The sequence below is a fragment of the Bubalus bubalis genome, chromosome 2 (genome assembly GCF_019923935.1).
Source record: "Bubalus bubalis isolate 160015118507 breed Murrah chromosome 2, NDDB_SH_1, whole genome shotgun sequence".
Lineage (NCBI taxonomy): Eukaryota > Metazoa > Chordata > Mammalia > Artiodactyla > Bovidae > Bubalus > Bubalus bubalis.
In genome coordinates, this window is record NC_059158.1 from 73,432,338 (window position 1) to 73,450,231 (window position 17,894).

The window sequence follows — 17,894 nt, forward strand, 5'->3', positions numbered from 1 at the left end:
TCAATTTCTCACTCTTTGACCTTATGGCACCCTATTGTTATGACTGGAGTGCACACAGGCCACTAAAACAACCCATCATACATGTTAAAGTAAATTGTCCTATTAAATGGTCTGTATCTGACTTTTACTATATACTATCACCTGAAGATAGTCAAGACACCCTAGGTTGTCCTAAAACAGGGCTGACAAATTACACTTTGAGTTCTCAAATGTGCTCAGTGTGATGTGTGTGCATCCTGCAGGAAGCAGACCTAAGGCTGTTGCCAGAAATGCCAGAGTGTTGCTCTGTAGGGCTAGAAATAAACACTGGACACATCCTCACAGTAAGGGGGTGCCTTTTCCACCCCCTTGCAGGACTATCTGTATTTTCCAGGTTGCTTTGGTCTACTGGAGAGAAGTCCATATTCTAGATCTTTCCTAAGAATCCAACATCTCTATTTTTCTATATGTTATTAGGTTAGATGATTACATGGATGGGAGCTAAGATGTCTGCTGGTATCTTGCTCTCTTAGATGTAGGTTTTATTTTAACACTGCCAGTCTAAAAGTATGAATGCCCATGGCAAAGGCTCTAGGAGATGTCTGTAGAAATAAGTCTTCCCTAGGACCTTGAAGAGAAGTGCAGCCAAACCAGGGTGAAGTGCGGGAGAAGAGACAGAAGCATGTGTGAGGCCAGAACTCTTGGCATATGGTGGGGAGGTGGCACACACCACTCCTTACTGCAAGCAGCTGACTGTATTTCCCCCTCTGCTATGACTTTGTGAGAAATTCAGGTTTCATATAAAATACCAAACAACCCTAATGGATCACAACCCTAATGGATCCCTTTCGTGGATCACAACCTTGTCATGGTGAAGCGGCTTGCATAACTCAATGAAAATATGAGCCATGCCATGCAGGGCCACCCAAGACAAACAGGTCATAGTGAAGAACTGTGACAAAACATGGGCCACTGGAGTCGGGAATTGCAAACCATTCCAGTATCTTCCTTCAAGAACCCCATGAACAGTATGAAAGGGCAAAGAGATATGACTTTGGAAGGTGAGCCCCATATTGGAAGGTGTCCAATATGCTAGTGCCGAAGAGCAGAGGGCAATTACTAATAGCTCTAGAAAGAATGAAGCAGCTGAGCCAAAGTAGAAATGATGCTCAGTTGTGGATGTGTCTGGTGGTAAAAGTATAAGTCTAATGCTGTAAAGAACAGTATTACACAGGAACCTGGAATGCTATCAAGGTAAACTGGACATGGTCAAGCAGGATATAGCAAGAGTGAACATCAACATCTTAAGAATCAGTGAACTAAACTTAATGGACAGGAATGTCCATTAATGCACAGGGCAAATTTTATTCAGATAATTATTGTATCTACTACTGTGGGCAAGAATCCCTTAGCAGCAATGGAGTAGCCCTCATGGTCAATAAATAAATTTAAAAAATCCAAAATGCAGTTCAGTTCAATTCAGTTCAGTTACTCAGTTGTGTCCGACTCTTTGCGACCCCATGAATTGCAGCATGCCAGGCCTCCCTGTCCATCACCAATTCCCGGAGTTCACTCAAACTCATGTCCATCGAGTCGGTGATGCCATCCAGCCATCTCATCCTCTGTCGTCCCCTTCTCCTCCTGCCCCCAATCCCTCCCAGCATCAGAGTCTTTTCCAATGAGTTAACTCTTCGCATGACGTGGCCAAAGTACTGGAGTTTCAGCTTTAGCATCATTCCTTCCAAAGAACACCCAGGACTGATTTCCTTTAGAAGGGACTGGTTGGATCTCCTTGCAGTCCAAGGGACTCTCAAGAGTTTTCTCCAGCACCACAGTTCAAAAGCATCAATTCTTCGGCGCTCAGCTTTCTTCACAGTCCAACTCTCACATCCATACATGACCACTGGAAAAACCATAGCCTTGACTAGATGGACCTTTGTAGGCAAAGTAATGTCTCTGCTTTTGAATATGCTATCTAGCTTGGTCATAACTTTCCTTCCAAGGAGTAAGTGTCTTTTAATTTCATGGCTGCAGTCACCATCTGCAGTGATTTTGGAGCCCCCCAAAATAAAGTCTGCCACTGTTTCCACTGTTTCCCCATCTATTTCCCATGAAGTGATGGGACCAGATGCCATGATCTTAGTTTTCTGAATGTTGAGCTTTAAGCCAACTTTTTCACTCTCCTCTTTCACTTTCATCAAGAGGCTTTTTAATTCCTCTTCACTTTCTGCCATAAGGGTGGTGTCATCTGCATATCTGAGGTTATTGATATTTCTCCTGGCAATCTTGATTTCAGCTTGTGCTTCTTCCAGCCCAGCGTTTCTCATGATGTACTCTGCATAGAAGTTAAATAAGCAGGGTGACAATATACAGCCTTGACATACTCCTTTTCCTATTTGGAACCAGTCTGTTGTTCCATGTCCAGTTCTAACTGTTGCTTCCTGACCTGCATATAGGTTTCTCAAGAGGCAGGTCAGGTGGTCTGGTATCCCCATCTCTTTCAGAATTTTCCACAGTTTATTGTGATCCACACAGTCAAAAGCTTTGGCATAGTCAATAAAGAAATAGATGTTTTCTGGAACTCTCTTGCTTTTTCGATGATCCAGCAGATGCTGGTAATTTGATCTCTGGTTCCTCTGCCTTTTCTAAAACCAGCTTGAACATCTGGAAGTTCACAGTTCACGTTTTTCCGAGGCATACCATTCAATATCACGGTAATCCAAGTCTATGCCCCAATCACTAATGCCAAGAATCTGTAGTTGACCGGTTCTATGAAGACTTACAAAACCTTGTAGAACCAGCGCCAAAAGAGATGTCTTTTTCATCAGAGAGGACTGGGATACAAAAGTAGGAAGTCAAGAGATACCTGGAGTAACAGGCAAGTTTGGCCTTGGAGTACAAAATGAAGCAGGGAAACGGCTCACAGAGTTCGGTCAAGAGGGCATGCTGGTCATAACAAATACTCTTTTCCAACAACACAAGAGATGACTCTACACATGGACATCACCAAATGATCAATTCCGAAATCAGATTGATTATATCCTTTGCAGCCAAAGATAGAGTCAGCAAAAAGAGGGCCTGGAGCTGACTGTGACTAAGATCATCAGCTCCTTATTGCAAAATTGAGGCTTAAATTGAAGAAAGTAGGGAAAACCACTATGCCATCCAGGTATGACCTAAATCAATTCCCTTATGCTTATACATTACAGGTGATTAATAGATTCAAGGGATTAGATCTGGTAGACAGAGTGCCTGAAGAACTATGGAAGAAGATTCATAACATTGTACAGGAGGCAGTGACCAAAATCATCCCCAAAAAAAAGAAATGCAAGGAGACAGTGGTTGTCTGAGGAGCCTTTACAAATAGCTGAGGAAAGAAGAGAAGCAAAAAGCAAAGGAGAAAGGGAAAGATATATCCAACTGAATGCAGAGGTCCAGAACATAGCAAGGAGAGATACGAAAGCCTTCTTTTTTTTGTTTTTAAATTACTCTGTCTTCCTCTCCTCCCAGGAGATTATACCCTGACACAAAGTGTCAACATCAAGCAAAAAGCAGTGAATGAGAAGGTTTTTAAATAGTAAATTCTATTTATAAAAATTATGTATTAGTTTCTGTGAATCTGATTTATTTTATTTCCCACTTTTTATTTTGAAAAATTTCAAACCCACCAAAAAGTTGCCAAAATGGTACAAGGAACACACAAATGGCTGTCACCTAGGTTCACCAATTTTGAACATTTTGCCACATTTGTTTTCTTTTTCAGTGTATGTATATATGTTCATTATTATTTCTTGTCTGACTGAATTATGTAAAGGAAAGTTGCACACATCATAACTCCTTATCCCTAAAAACTTCAATATTTATCTCCTAAGAACAAGAATTTTTTTCATAAACCACAACATATAATTACCAAATGTAGAAAACTTAATAATGGTATAATACTACTATCTAGGAGTTCAGCCCTGTGAGTCTATTTAAATATTTGAAGGAAGAATCTGCATTTGGCTTTGGTTTACATAATCTAAAAATAGGATTTTACTGCAGTTTCACCAAAATCCACATCAATAGGGATGGGTGGTGGACTCAAGAAAATGCTTCCCCCACCCTTATTTAATTTGTTTCATTTATAAAACACAGATACCACTAATAATATCAACCAGCCAAAGGAATTTAGCTGATGAACTATAATGTTAAAATCATTGAGAAAATACTGGTGGGGATGTGCTCTATAGCCACAAAGATCATGCCTAGTTTGAGATAACTCCCAGGGCCACTGCATGATCTTTTGATATACTTTGATTTCCTGAGGACTCACATATAGGGACAGTACCAATCCAGCTTCTTCTGGGGGTGTATTTATTATAGATAACCAGTTCAGAATAAGAGCCGAGATGAAGTTGAAATGGAACCCATAGCTCTTTGTTGTGTTTTTAAAGGGAGAGGTGTGTGCTTATACATATATCAACAAGCAGACGTATGATGTGCAAAGCCGTTGGCTTAAGAGCATCTGTATTCCTGCGTCCCAGGAATCCCAGCTCTGCCTGACAACAGCTGAAGTCCAGGGTCAACTTGAGATGAATTACACCAACATGATTGGAATACACCCAAAGGTATACCTTCTCAGTGATCCACCAAAGCCAAATCAGCGCCCTGGAATTTGTGCCTTTCCTGGTGTGGTTGTTTTTCTGTGACGTTAAGAGGACATCCAGTCTCTTGCCAAAAGGGATTTGTCCTTTTTATCTAGTCAGGATTCAGCTTCAGCTATTTGCATTTCTGAAGTGCTTTGCTGCCCAAGCATGCTCTGTGTGTGCTGTTTGAAATGTGTCATTGAGGCACGTGACTGCTGTTCTCAAGCTGATGTTGGACTTTCTCCAACAAATATGGATTATGTTAAAGTCGGTTCTGAATTGACGAGGATATGTTAATAACTCCCAGATGGGCATCTCTGTGCTCTCCAGCAGGGAAATGCAAGCAGTCTATGGCAGGAGCAAGTGTTTGGCAGGTCTATCATTCCGTCATTAAAGGCCACATTATTACTTACAACTGTGCTTGCATGACAATGGCTGCAATGAGCCCAGCCTCACAGTCATCAGCACAAGAAATGTGCTTCTAGGTAGATTGTTTCCCAGGTAGGGGAAAATATTTTGTATGAAATCTCCCTCTTCTGAGCCCTGAATAAGATATTATGAATGAGTCAGGAGGTAGGGTGGGAGGTGGAGGGGTCTATGCTGGTCCTCAGAGACCCAGGATAAGGCAAAGATATGTAGCTGGAGATATATGTCTAAGGACCCTTGTTCAGAACAGCCCTTGCTCAACAAAGCAGCTTTTCTCAGTGGCTGTCCTGAGCTGTGTCCTTCAATGCCGACTTCCTGCCCTGGCAAGTTCCAATTGGTAGAATTAATTAACATTAGAGTTGTTTACATTGTGGGTGCAGCTTCCATTGATGGCATTTTTTCTTTGTCTTTGATTCTTAAGCTATAGGATATGATTGTTTTACAATTGTGTTTTAGAAAAGGAAATTAAAGAAGTGCATCTTCTATAATTGCATTTCTAGTCAAGAAAGAAGCAGTATATTTGATGTTAAATACCCATGTGACAGGGACTCCCCTGAAGCTCAGATGGTAAAGAATCTTTCTGCAATACAGGAGACCGGGGTTTGATCCCTGAGTCAAGAAGATACCCTGGAGAAGGAAATGGCAACGCACTCCAGTATTGTTGCCTGGAGAATCCCATGGACAGAGGAGCCTAGCCGGCTACAGTCCATGATGTCCCAGTGAGTCGGATACTACTAAGCGACTAACACACATACACACCCATGTGACAACTATTACCTAGGCATATGCAGTCATAACCTATGTGGCTCTTACAGTTAATTGTGATGAAATTGGATATTAAGATGAAAGGGAATAATTTGACAGACAAGAATCATTTTGGTGACCATACAGGTACAGCTGCAAATTTGTCAGATTTCAAAGTGGTGAGAGGCAACAGGGTTCTCCATTTGCAGAGGAAAAACTACATGTGCATTTCTTTTACTTAGGATGTAAAATAATCTTTCATCCCAATGTATGTGTTACAGTGAGAATGACCAAGTACAGTAAAAAGTAATTGAAAACATTCAGTTGCAGATGATACACTTTCTCTTTGCTCTTGGTCCCTATTTTAGTAACAAGTAATCCAGCCACAGCAAGTCCCCTTCCTTCCCAGTCAGGTATTTTATGATGTCATTTCATCGGCATAGGCATATCTATATGTTCTCTTTTCCTTTCCAGCAACTCCAAGAAATTTAAAAATATAAAACCACATCTGCCAATACCATTAGGACAAACCATTTAGGATTTCATTTTATACAAGGCAGCAGCACTAAATGCCACTGATTCCCAGCATGCCCTGGTACTTTTTAATGCTAACAGTCGGGATTTTAAAACTTTTCATTATAAGTCATTTAAAAATACCTTAAGATCAGCAAAAGATTTCACGGAGCTTCTGCATTGAGGCCTGCCTGGAGAGGGTTTGTATGGGTGTGGGACCATGACAGTTAACAACTTAGGTATTCCAAAAGGGTGAAGATAATGTAGCTCACAAGTTTGACCATAAGGCATGGCCATAGAGCTCCCTAAAGGCTGCAGTTTCCAGACCATCTGCACAGAGGGAGAAGGATTTTTGTCATCACCTGCCTACAAACTATCCTAGTCCTTTGATAGTATCATGCTTCCTTATGCATGTATATATTGTGAAGTGTGACAGTCCAAGAGTTCACACAACCCTGAAAATTATGTGTTTACTGAATATGCCTTTGACTCACCCTAACATTGAGGAATGTAAAAGACAGCCCAGTGGATTCAGATCCACTAACCTCAGTGTAGGATTGTTAGGCCTCCTTGCCTGAGACACCCAGGCAACAAAAAGGGGGAAATTGCTGCTTAAAAGATACTGTTAGGTTATTGAACCTGAGTGTTTCTTAAGGCTTCAAATATACTTTTGTATCATTAATATTTCATTAAAGAACCTCAATTAATGAATTTCTGTTTGTAGAAAGTTTGGGGAGTTGGCAGGTGCAATAGAAATAGAAGATACTCTGTTTTAATGGCCATTAAGTTGAAACTTTCTGAGATACTATAAAGCCCCAATTAGTTAGCTGAATATCACCAGTGGTTCATCATTGTCATTAGGTGTTAATTAGGCAGCTACAGAGTGCTAGACTCTCTGTGAAACTCACAAAAGCTACTGTCACCGTTTGGGGAGAACTTACACTTTCAGGGGTGGTGATCTTTGTTGTTGCTGCGTTGCCATTTGTAACGAGCATTTGTGGAATGAAGGACTTGGTATTTTGAAAGAGCTTTACAGGCTCTAATTGTAGCTTCAGTAGCTCATAGCACACAATGTTACATTCACAGGAAAGGAAACCAACTTTGAAAGAGGTGATGTAGCTGAGCAGACATTGCCGTCAAGGCTTTTTGATACCCTTTTAAATGTTATGTCACCTTTGACAGAACACACCCTGACAATTCAAAACAGTATAAAAAAGGCAAGTTTGAGAGAGACCCTTGTGTAAAAGCACCGATGGTATTAATCAGAGATCAACACAGAGGTGAAGGGGCGAGTTTTCTGATTTTCCTTCTCTACCTTTTACCACATAGGACAATATTCTTCTTATAATGGCACTCAACTTTCTGGATTGTTAAAAAGAAGCTTATAAGAGCAATTGAAAGTAATATGGGCTTTTTAATATTGTGACACTTAATGCTACATAAAACCTTTGTTTCCTCCAGGTTTATTGAGCTGGTGTATTAGATTTCCCGCTGTATGAGCAGGAAGATTATGGTGGCTTAGGTCTAAGTATACTTTGGGGAGGCATTTTGTATTTTCTCTATAAATAGTCTTTCTAAAACAACACAATTGTGTAACTATTAATGTTTATATTGCATTATACATCTTCCACAGTTTACTATGCATAGTAGAGAGTATGGTAACCGAAGAAAATGCTTTTGTCTATGAAATAGGCTGGAAATTGTCATTATCAAAGTAAATCTATTTTACTTATTATTTCATCAGTAGGATTTTCATGCTTTCGTGTATTACATTATTATGTCTGTAAGCTTCTAGGGGCTAGAATTTGTATGTATATATACATACACCCACCTGCATGGATGTGCTGCAGCAGAACTGAAAGACTAACTTTAAAATGAAAATAATGACATTTAGGTGAATCCAAAATGGGCAGAAAAACTTGAAAAATGTTAGTTTCAAGTATAATGGTTTTTATAGATTAAAAAATTTGATTAAGAGGGCTATTGTTCACAGCACGCATCAAAGCTTATTTTTTATACTGAAATAATTTCTCAAGCTTAATGAAACTAACCATATCATTAATTCCCTTATTAAAGGTACAGAATCACTCTCAAAAGTGCAGGGCAAGTTATAGCCCTGCGAAAGTATGGTACAGGTTTCTACTTGGCTTACACTTTTGTTCCTTTTCCTGGGGAAACATAATGAATGGTGAAATTGCTTTTCTTTGTATGAGTGATTTAATGAGCAATTTCTTCAGAATTTATATGAAAAGGGCCCCATATCTAGAGCTACAGGTCTCCCCTCCCCCGAGCCCCTTTTCCTTCCATACATGAATAGACAGTTTCATTATATTCAGAAACATACGAGAGGGAAACCAATGGTGAGGGCTGTTACATCGAAAGAAATGAAAGATTATCTTCTCCAAGCAGGAGAAATTAGATGTATCGGGCCTACCTTTGAATCAGTCTTAGCTTCAGATAGAACATGACGTATGCGTAATCTGCAATTTGCTAGGGGCATTGTTAGCATGCTTTGCCTCCGGGGTAGGATTTTAACCAGGCCTCCAGCAGCTGTGTGTTTGGCATCGCAGCCGCATTAGGTATACAGAACCCCCCTGCTATTACCCTGGTGAAACCCGTGCCAAGGCCCCTGGTGACACGATAGAGGTATTAGGTCAGATGAGTTACATTAAGTGGCAAGTGATAAATTCAAGATGACAATTCAAAACAGCAGTGTTTCTTCTAGTAATTAATTCCAGTGGTGCCTGAGGTGGAGCTTGGTTGCTACCACTGGTGTGGCAATGCTGCGTAGCTAATGAGAAAACATTACAATGAGGATTAGGGGCCTGTGCATTCTGGCAGGCTGAGGTCACTATGATTAGGAAATATTAACACAGACTTACTGTGATAAATCATATACACTCAGGAAAGTTAATTTTTATTTTATTCATGTGAAAACTGGTAAACACTTTACAGTGTGGTGATTCACTAGGTGGGCTGTTGGGGGGGCGGTGAGGCATTCCACCCTGGGTCTGGGTCATCCATCCCCTCATGGGACATTGGGATGGTGGCAAGAGGGCTTGCCAGAGCCACTGGCCCCTTTTTTTTTTCTGTCTGTGGGTATCATGTCTTTGGCACATAAAGATGCTATAAAATGTTAGGGCTGTTTTACTTTCCTAAATGTGACTTGATCAAGACCTTTTGTTATGTGACTCATCCTCCTTGCTTAAGAAATGACTCCGCACTGGTTGTAGGGTGGTCTTGTCAGGCAGCGGACAAAGAGTTTATCTCCTCTTTCTAACTCCCCAACTAGGGTGCCTTTGATTTGATAGTACTATCAAGTTTTTCAGAGGGCCTGCTCCCATTTATTCTCACTGTCAAACGTAGTGGGAGTGCTGCCACTCCAGTCTGGTAAATGAGAAACTTGAGGCCAGAGTGGTGAAGGGAATGGGTCAAAATCACAGTCAAGTTGCCCATGTTGAGCCTAGAACTCGGCACAAAACACCTAGGATGTTGCTCTGAAAGTCTTATAGAGGAGGAAGCAGAACCAACAATCAAAGCTGTTTCCTCTAAAATTCCCAAAGAATATTCTGCTGGGCACCCTTTTGTGCACACACATGTTATATGTGCATGACCATGCATACATGCACACACATGCACAGAATGGGAGCTGATCACTAGTGAAGGACTTTTAGTTTGAACAACTACAGATGTCTTGCAGTGTATTGGATATATGGCCTATAAAATACCTTCTAAACACTTTGCCTTTGGCACTGAAAAATGAACTGCTTCTAGAGGTAAGACTGTGTCCTTATCACCTGCCATAAATTGGCTCTGGTGTTTGATACTCAAGTTCAATATGTGCTGTGTCCCACAGGTATGTGTGTGAGTGAAGGGAGATGAGTAGAGAGAGGCCATTAGCAACACGTATTCTATGAAAGGTTGATGTGCTACCAGACACTCACTCACATCTTTATGTCCTGAGCTGCTTGGTTTATTAAGAAGTTGATTACATTTTAGAGAAAATAAGAAAAACTGTAAATGTGGTGTATTTTCTTGTTTTTCTGAATTCTATGTAACACATGATATTGATCTCACATTAATGACAATGAAATTTACCTAGCTCCATTTTCTAGGATTGAAGAAATAATGGAGTAAGCTCTTACTCTATGATATTAGAAGAGGGAAGCTCAGTTTCAATGAAGTAACAATTAAAAACCACTCATAATGTCTATGTAACTCTTGTCGCTTTTATGTATAAGAAACTTAGGACAAGTCAGTATTTAGCACATAAATCTAGCATTTCTTTACCTGTTTTGAGTTGATTTGAAAAAACACCAAAGAGTTTCTATAAAACATTTTTTCAACTCTATAATTGAAGTGAGAAAAAATGAAGCTCTCATGAAAATGAGAGATGCCCATCTTAGTAAAGGAGCAGGTGAAATGGCCAATTCTGATCACTGGGTTGTCCGCAGCAGGCAAGAGTGGCTAAACTGGGTGATGAAAGGCAATGGAGTTGAGGAGACGCAAATGGTTTTTATCTTAATTTTTTTATTTTAACCTTGAAATAGTCCAATCTTTTTGCTTACTTAAGTTTTCATAGTTGAACAACAGAATGATGCAAATCATTTTCTGGAGACTAAAAATTTATTAAAAATAAAAATAAAACTTCAGCAATGTTTAGGAATTCATAATTCAAAAAATATAACCTTAAATTGACTTTCATTTTAGGTAAGGAAAGAAGACTATATTTTCTTTTTAAGTGCTTAAAATTATTTGGTTCAATTTATATCATACTGTTTAATTATCTAACTTTATCTGTAAGTTCACAGTTAAGAATTTAAAATATTACTTTAGTAAAGAGAAAAGGAGGTCTACTTGTCAGACTTTGGATGGCATATTCTTTTTTTTTCCAGCGACAAGTCAGAAAATAAAAGATTTCTAATGTTTTGAAGCTTGTCACATGTCTAAATCACTAAACAGGTTTTACTACTTAAAACAGTGCCACGTTTTACATAGAAAAGGTTCTAGAACAAAACTGTCATTTCATCTGGATTCAAACATATTCTCACCTTCTGTCTAATCATCTTTTTTGAATTAGGCACTTGGGTATTTCATGCAAACCTTAAACCTGTTGGAAACCAGGGCTATTTCTATTTCATTTCTGCCAAGCTTCATGTTTCTCAGAGTCTCACATTTTAAAACATTTTCTGTTCTGCTGTGAAAGGAAGAGCACTGGACTGGAAGCCCAAAGATCTGGGTTCCAGTTCTGGCCCTACCTGTGTATGAACCGTGGGCCTCAGTTTTCTCGTCTATGAAGTGAGATAGGAGGTTTCCAAACCTGTCCTCCTTCATATCATATGTGCGTGGAAGGCTTTCTTTTTACTTCTTTGTAAAAACTGAGAGAGTCTTTAAATTGTAAAAGTAATTTGTGCTGGTTTTAAGAAGCCAAACAATATGGATATATAAAGAAAAATTTTGATAATGCTCCACTCTCTTTGACTTAAAATAGGTTTCTCCCTCACCTAGAAAGATGTCCAGAGGTAGGATGTCCAGGGCTGGTGTAGTAGCTCCAGCATGTCATCAGGATTTCAGGCTCTGTCTCTCTGTTCCACTATCCAAGTTCATAACTGCCATCCTCAAAGTCGTCTCATGACTCAAAAATGGCTGTTGGAGCTCCATCCAACAGAGATAAACTGAAGGCCAGAAGAAGGAAGAAAGGCAGAGGAAATAAAAAAGACGTAGGGGACTCCCTCCTATATGAGTTAGCTCCCTTATCAAGCACACAATTTTATCTACGTCTTATTCACTGAAATTCAATTATGTGATCATAGTTGCAACAAAGGAGACTGGAAAATGCAGTATTTTATTCTGAGTGATAAGATGCCTAGATAAGAACTAGTTATTATTAATAATTCTGAGGAGGAAGGAGAGCGTGGCTGAAAGGAAGACAGTTGGCAACCTCGTCAACAGTGCCTATCTTTCCATACTTGTTTTTCATGTTCACACAAACCTATACAAATGTATAGAGTTTCATTTGGTGATTCTTTGGTGGTTATTTATTAAAATGGATGGGGTTGTATGTGTTTTGTGTAACTTGCTTTTTTATCTTAATCTATTATCAATATCCACCCAGATCAATGTATTGAGATTGGACTTATTCTTTTCAATAACTATGTAAACGCCTATAATATGGATTTATCCTAATATATTTAACCAGTCTCCTACTGATAATTCAAACTTCCTGTTTTATATATATATATATATCTCAACATTTTTTTGGAGATATATATATATATATATTATTTCATCTGGATTCTTACATTTTAAAAATTATGAATGCCATCATATACACAAATAAATATATTAAATGTATATACCCTGTTTATAGAATAATAAAACAAATGCATGTGTATCTACCACTCAGTTAATAAAAAATAATTATTTAAAATATAAATAATTATTAATTATATAATTATTTTAAAAGTATTTAATTATCAGTTCAGTTCAGTCACTCAGTCATATCCAACTCTTTGAGACCCCATGAATTGCAGCATGCCAGGCCTCCCAGAGGCCATCACCAACTCCCAGAGTTCACTCAAACTCACGTCTATTGAGTTGGTGATGCCATCCAGCCATCACATCCTCTGTCCTCCCCTTTTCCTCCTGCCCTCAATCCCTCCCAGCATCAGAGTCTTTTCCAATGAGTCAACTTTTTTCTCATGAGGTGGCCAAAGTACTGGATTTTCAGCTTCAGCATCATTCCTTCCAAAGAACACCCAGGGCTGATCTCCTTTAGAAGGGACTGGTTGGATCTCCTTGCAGTCCAAGGGACTCTCAGGAGTCTTCTCCAACACCACAGTTCAAAAGCATCAACTCTTCGGTGCTCAGCTTTCTCCACAGTCCAACTCTCACATCCATACATGACCACTGGGAAAACCATAGCCTTGACTAGATGGACCTTTGTTGGCAAAGTAATGTCTCTGCTTCTGAATATGCTATCTAGGTTGGTCACCACTTTCCTTCCAAGGAGTAAGCATCTTTTAATTTCATGGCTGCAATCACCATCTGCAGTGATTTTGGAGCCCCAAAAAAGAAAGTCTGACACCGTTTTCACTGGTTCCCCATCTATTTCCCATGAAGTGATGGGACCAGATGCCATGATCTTTGTTTTCTGAATGTTGAGCTTTAAGCCAACTTTTTAACTCTCCTCTTTCACTTTCATCAAGAGGCTTTTTAGTTCCTCTTCACTTTCTGCCATAAGGGTGGTGTCATCTGCATATCTGAGGTTATTGATATTGTTATTAAAAATAATTATATTTGTTTTTAAAACCCCTGAACTATTCACACATAATATACCTCTCCTTCTTTCCAAATCCATTTTCTTGAATTTTATCATCCCTTTGCTTTTCTTCATAATTTTACTACAGATAAATATACCCTTAAAAATTATTTGGTTTTGCTCATTTTCGTACAAGTATATCAATGAAGTCATATTGTATGTATGCTTCTGTGACTTTATCTTTTGTGCCATACTTTATGAGATTTATTCATGCTGAATGCATGTAACTGCATTTTACGTTTCACTCATGTATAGTAGTAGCCCATTGTATGAATACACCACTATTTATCTTTCCCCCTGCTGATAGACATTTGTTTCCATTTTTATTGCTAACACAAAAAGTGCTCTTTTATCCATTCTTGTTTGTTTTTATTTTCTTGTGTATATATGCAAGAGTTTCTCTTGGTTATATACTTGGGAATATAGTTCCTAAGTCATAGGGTATGTATATGTATTTTCCCCAAAAATAGTTATCCCAAATTACATTGCCACTGACAGTGTGTAAGCATACCTGCTGTTTGTTATACATCTTTGTCAAAAGTTGGTAGTATCAGACTTAAGTTTTTGCCAGGCTAGATACAAAATTATCTGGAGGGCTTATTAAAAGTTCTTTAGCTCTAAAGACATTGATTGAATAGGCCTGATTTGATCATTTTCTGGAGGGTCCTAGCATCTGTATTTTAATAACTTCCTGTTTGATTCTGATGATCAGCCGTGTCTGGAGCATCTAGTCACAAGGCTAGACTGACCTCTAGGACTCCTTATAGTATGACTGTCTCCAGATTCTCTGTTGCCTTTCATTCCCACAATGATGCCACCATCTTGGTCTTAGAGTCTTTCTCTGCAGAGTTCTTTGCATTTCCATCTCTCCTTCTTTTCTACTTCCCTAGCTAACATACAAGCCCTGAATCAAGTCCTTATCACTTTGTGCCAAGATCAGAAATGACATCGAAGATGGTTTCATACACAGACTCTGGAGTGAGTCTGGGTTCAAAAACTGGCTCTGCCTCTTACTAGCAGAGTGAACTTCAGTCTCTTTGTCTTTAGTTATAAAATGAGAATGATAATACAAGTACTTATCACATGGGAAATGTGTGGGTTAAAGGAATTACTATATGTAAAGATCTTAAGATGATCCCTGACACAGGGTAAGCACTCAATAAAAATTGTATAGTAATAACAACAATAATTAATATTATTATAGTTCTTATTACTTCAACAGCCTCCTGGAGGAGTATGGAGAATTTGAAAGAGAGAGAGCCTTTTTGACAAGCTCTCTTCTAATTTAGTTCTCTTTACACCAGGATGCTAAATAATCTCTATCAGCACTATTTCACCATATTCTCCACTGTTCAAGAATGTGCAGTTGTTTCTTTTGTGTGTCTTGGGGAAATACTCATCAAATGCTCGTGGAAACATCAGTGGTATGAGGCTTTTGCTTCATTTTAAAGAAGCGGTTTTTCCTTTTTCTTTCTGCAGTGTAGTTTGTCTTTGATAATACTTAACAAGTGTTTTAGGTAAATTGTATTAGTTCAGTTGCTTTAACAAAGACCAAAGTGTTTGAACAAGGTAGGAGTTTACTTGTATTTCACTTAACACCAAGATTCTAGGCAACCTGAGAGATCATTTCATGAAGATATACCCTGGTACCATCCCTCTTGTTACTATACCATTCCCTGGTACAGGAGCCAGCAAAAAATTTTTATAAAGGGCCAGAGAGTAAATATTTTAGGTTTGAGGAGCCAACTGGTCTCTGTTGTAGCTACTCAATTCTGCCACTGAAGCACAAAAGCAACCATCATCAGTACATAAATTAAAGGATGGGTTATATTCCAATAAAACTTTATTTTTGAACACTGAAATTTGAGTTTCACATAATTTTCATGCGTCACAAAATATTATCCTTTTAATTTGAAAACTGCTTAAATATATAAAAAACATCCTTAGCTTGTAAGCCATATAAAAACAGGTGATGTATTTGGATATTGGACCATAGCTTGATGATTCCTATCACAAGGAGTTTAATCTGCAAGATCAAATATAGTTCACCACCACTGTACTCATGATCCAGCCCCAAAGAAATGGGACAGAGGCAGCAAATGACAATCATCTTCCTTTAAATAGATTCATAATTTACCTACATTGCTGGCCAATTCACAGTCATATGGACTTAGCTCATTGCAAGGGAATATGGGAAATACAGTGTCTAGTTGGGCTGCCATGTGCCTAAGCTAAAACTTGAAGGGCTTTAATATTAAAAGGGAAGGGAGGGAGTATGGATACTGAGGGGCAATTAGCAACCTCTGCCACTGCACTTGGGAATTGAGTTGGAACAATGACAGAAAGATTAACTCCTAGACTTGGGGTCCTTTGAGCTTTGTCTTCTTGTCATTGCCAAAAATGAGATCTATGATGCTCAGTGATTATAAAATAAATCCCCTTCACTGTCCATGAGGCAGACATGATGGTTGTAGGACTCAGGGGGGAAAGTTTGCTGGTCGTCTAACTTGTAACAACCACTGTAGAACATCATCAGTATTATCAAGCTACTTGGCTTTTTAACACAAAAATAGATGTCAAAAATCACAGCAAAGGTCTTTTTGTTACTGGTTTTTATTTTCCCCTTGCATTTTTTAAGTTAATAAGGTTGTTTATATCTGGTAAATCTTAATGTAATCATAATCCAACATATCTTGTCTAGATGTTAACATTAAGACTGGCTGAGTTCCAGCCCCAGATTTTCAGTTCATGCTTGAAGAAGCAGCAAGGGCACAAGTGTATGCCCACAGAGCCTAGTAGCTAGTATCTAGTTAGGATAATAGCTCTGTAGATAGTCTCAACCTGCAAACTTTCCATCTGACAAGATATAAAGATAGTTTATCAGCTAGGTACATTGCTACCCTGAAAATGCTAAGGTCCTGTTGGTAAGAGGAAGGAGATTAGTTGTTGGATGGACAATTCACTGTCTCTCCTGACCAATTCAATTGCTGACTTTGAAACAGATTTATTGAGCACCTGTTATGTGCAGGGCACTTCACTGAGTCCTAGGAAGGCAAATTTTAATAATATAAAACATCTGCTTTTGCAGAGGGAGTAGCCTAGAAGAGGAGACAGATTAGCAAACACATAATGATCATTTAGTGTGATAATAGAAGTGTGTGTAAAGGACAGAAAGAATTGAGAGCAGGTAGTTTTGGGGAAGGTGAGAAAGGAGGTCAGAGAAGAATTAGTAGAAACGTTGGAAGGAGAATAGCATCACTTTCTCCCGTAAAATCTGGTTATAAATGGAGTAGCATCCTATCCTGCATGTATGTGATATGAGAGTCTGATTTGATGTGAGAATGACCACATCAAATGTGTGGGAGAGTGCACATGTGCACAGGTGTGTATGTGTGTGCTTTCAAGTGCCAGGAACTATATCATTTTCCCTAGGTGTCTGAGGCTTACTTCCTGCAGTTGGTATTACAGGTTCTTACCATGGTGCAAGAGCTTCTCCCAACCACAAAAGCCAGGTTCATAAGATCTATCTTGTCAAAAAATACGATTTGTGTGTGTGTATATATATATATGTATGTATCATATTTTTGACAAGATATATATGTATATACACATATATACACATATGCATGGAATATACATGCTCATTCCTCTTATTTAGTGCTCATTTGGTAAGAGGAAAATTACATGCATTTGTTAGGGGGAATTATAAACCAGAAAGTTCCCTTTTTATTTCTCAAATTTAAATGGATTGGCTTTTGTTAACATGGCGGTATTTCTTTTTCATTTAACTGGAATGCTGCCTGTGTTTGCATACTGGACTTAGACCTCATGGACCCCCAACAAATTTTAAAAGCAAGAAGTGGAAGGCTTGGAGAATATAGAAACGCTGAGAGATGACAGGCTTTTGTGGCAGTCGGAAGCGAGGGAATAGATAATTACATCGTCTCTCATTCTGTTCCCACGTGGACTTGCTTAAATGTCATTTTCAACGGCAGGTTCTCAGTCTTTCCTGCCTTGGAAACCTTATTCAGCTTGTGCTCAGATCATGAGAGGGGCACCTGGCCCAGAGTTTGTTCCTTGGGGATTTCCCATTCAAGCATCGCCGGTCTTGACCTGGCTATTGTTGTTTGTGATACTTACTGGTAAAGTTTCTCAATCAATACAGCATCAGCGGAAGGAGCTCCTGGGAATGGAAGCCTGCAGCCGCGTACTTAATCTTGGAGCCAGCTTGTGCTCTCTGCTCGGCTGCTAAACTGGGTAGTTGGCCTACTTGATGTGGCATT